We start from the raw sequence: 3,361 nt of genomic DNA on the forward strand, positions 1-3,361 counted from the left end.
GACTAGTTTTGCATCCTATGCTCTCAACATGCCACTGCAGCCCTCATACATATGATAATGTCATGAATGAAAGCAGAAAATCAACAGTAAATATAGTTCTGTTAAAGGGGTTGTATAGTAAAGTAGTCCTGTATCCAATCCAGTCATAGACTCCATCTGCTAGGAGTTTGTATGTTTTTCCCTAGTTTGTGTGAGTGTCCTACAGGTACTCTGGTTTCCTCCCATACGCCATAAACATATCTGTAAAGCGTTGTGTAATATGTTGGTGTTATATAAGTAAAGCTATGTTCATATTTGCATTGTAGTCCATTGCAATTGGCAGATGAAAAAGCCATACCTGCACAGCTTTTCCATCTGCCGCTTTCAGTTTAAAAACAACGGACAACCAATGGACCCCATTATAGTCAATGGGGGTCCCACAGGATCTGTAAGTAACCACTATTTTAGTGGCCCACCTGTTAATAAACAGTCAATGCTACTGTGAGCCAAGCATAAATAATTGTGCCCAGCTCTATCAAAGTGAAAGGACCTGAACTACAAGTGTGGCGCTGTTCCTAGAAGACAGTGGCCAATTTTTTATTCTATAGACGCCGTTTGACCTCTCCTTTTCATGCACTGTATATACCATGGAGCTGTGGGGTCATTCTCATGATCCATTGGACGTTTACGGTGCTGGGATACCATAGGCTCAGAAACTGGACCCACATGTACATGTACATTACACATATATTATGCTAGTGACAGGATTAGAGATAGGCGCCATGATTCCTCTGCACCCAACTGACTGGCCTGTGATGTACTTGCAAGGTGCTGAAGAGCTGCTGTCACAGTCATAGGCCTGTCAATGGCCCCTAAATCTGCCATCCTAATACTCCTAAGGCCTGGTTCACATCTGTGTTCGGAATTTCGTTCGGGGAGTCTGTTTGGGGACCCCTGAACAGAATACCAAACACATTAAAAAGCGGTGAGCAGTGAAAGCACACGGACCCGATAAATTATAATGGGGTCCGTGTGTTTTCTGTGCGGTGTCCGCACGAATCTTAAGGAGAAGAAAGTAGTTCTTGAAGTACTTTTGTCTCCGTATGACTCGTGTGGACATCACCCAGAAAGCACACAGACCCCAACATAATCTACGGGGTCCGTGTGTTTTCATTGGAGGTCTCCATGTGGACACCCTGAACAGAATACTGAACGCAGATGTAAACCAGGCCTCACAGAATGCTAGAGTATTGTAATGCATTACACCAGCAGTCAAGTTGCCTAGTAGAACGAATTAAAATACTTTATTATGAAAAAGTACACATGCTTGACACTGTCCATATTGACAGGAAATGTATCTACCGTATATACTCGAGTATAAGCCGACCCGAATATAAGCCGACCCCCCTAATTTTACCACAAAAAACTGGGAAAACTTATTGACTCGAGTATAAGCCGAGGGGGGGAAATGCAGCAGCTACTGGAAAATTTTAAAAATTAAAATGGTCGGAGTTTTTGGGTGCAGTAGTTGCTGGGGAAGAGGAAGGGGTGTTTTGGTTGTCTGTCTGCCCCTTCCCTGAGCTTGAGGATTGTTTTTATTTCCCCCACTTGGAATTCAGTCTGGCTGAATATAGGGTTTCTGCAGTGCTCCTATTAACCCCTACCCGACGGAACAGGAGCACTGCAGATGCCCTATATTCAGTAGACCAGGCACTTTCAGACACAGGGATATGGATATGTGCTTCACAGTCATTTTCTACTTTTGTATGTATTCTAGGGAAAGGAGTGATTTAGAACTTTTATTTTTTTAGAAACTTTTTTTTTTTTTTTTTTTGCACTATTTTATGTGAGATTCTATACATTGATATTGTGGCTGGTCATAGATCCCCCTCACCCTCCTTAAAAAAAAAAAAAAAAAAAAAAAAAATTTTTTTTTTTTTTTTGCTGACTCAAGTATAAGCCGAGGAAGGCTTTTTCAGCATAAAAACTGGGCTGAAAAATTCGGCTTATACTCGAGTATATACGGTAAATGTGCAGTTGAGATTAAATGAAAAGCTTTTACGAATTCACTAAGACCCCCCTTTCTAGATGCTTTAAACAGGTGTTTATTGAGGCATAAAATGTGTCTTAAACATATAATACATGTGAATATTGAATATGCCCCTATGTATTGCATTATGGACTTGAGCCTTCACTTTCTATTTACATTCAAACATATTTTGCTTGAAATTAAATAATTTAAAACCATTTCTGCGATTCCTAATTTTATGCCATGCAGATGATGAATATTTCAGTAGAGAGAGTTAAATAAGAACCTGCAAGACACTAAGCACCTCTTATATCTAGGCTAGAAATATATACAATTAGCCAGGTTAAAATCTGCACAACCTCAGGTCATTAATGGTCGTGTGATGTCTTTTATTTTAGTGTACGTGTCATGGCAGCATTAGATTCAATGCTAGTGAAAGGAGCTATTCACGTGAAATGAAATGAAAATATAGGCCATGTCCTGCTATGTCTGTTTTCACGGATCCCTCCATATACTCAATGTATTGGGGATCTGTAAAAATGTGCGCCCCTTGGGTGCAAGCCATATTTATTAGATATGTGTTCCCACTCAATGGAATGGTTGTGTGCATGTGTGAACCAATCAATGTTCCCTTCACCTTTAAAAACTGATGGAGGTCTGTACTGGGCTATCTCCATCACACAGCGAACTCAGGGACCCCTGCTCTAATAAAATATATATATATATATATATATATATATATATATATATATATATATATATACTATATGTATCCAGTGGATTGGAGAGAAACATTTTCATGCGATTTTATTAGCTGGACATACAGAACAGAAATGTAAGATATCCTCATATGTTTGTTCTCAGTTGGTCACAATATTTTATTTAGATGGCTGATCTTTGTCCAGCCGATGACCAGTTTAGATCATATGTCTATGATGAGCCATGTGATACAACTATGCATGATAATATATATTTTCTGTACGTTATTGATAACTGAGTTTGTGGTCTGATATAGGAAAGAGGTACTGCAATTGTCTTTGTGAAAAATGTCTCTACACATAACCCTTTGAAGAAAATGAAGTCCAGGCATTGAAGGAGGGAGCTTACAAATGGGTTGTCATTACATAGTGAAGCAGTAGGTGGCGCTGAAGCCCAAAGTTACACAATGCATATACTTGATAACAGTATATGTGAAAACACCTTGTTCTTACCACTGTTCCTTATCTGGCAGGGCAACAACTATTCACAAATGATCAGCCACACTAGGATCGGCAGTACACGCAGACTTTATAGGGAGCTGCATGAGTCTATGTATACAGTATGTATAGCTAGGTTACAGACTACAGGAGCTCC

Source organism: Leptodactylus fuscus, chromosome 6, assembly GCF_031893055.1.
Source record: "Leptodactylus fuscus isolate aLepFus1 chromosome 6, aLepFus1.hap2, whole genome shotgun sequence".
Taxonomy (NCBI): Eukaryota; Metazoa; Chordata; class Amphibia; order Anura; family Leptodactylidae; genus Leptodactylus; species Leptodactylus fuscus.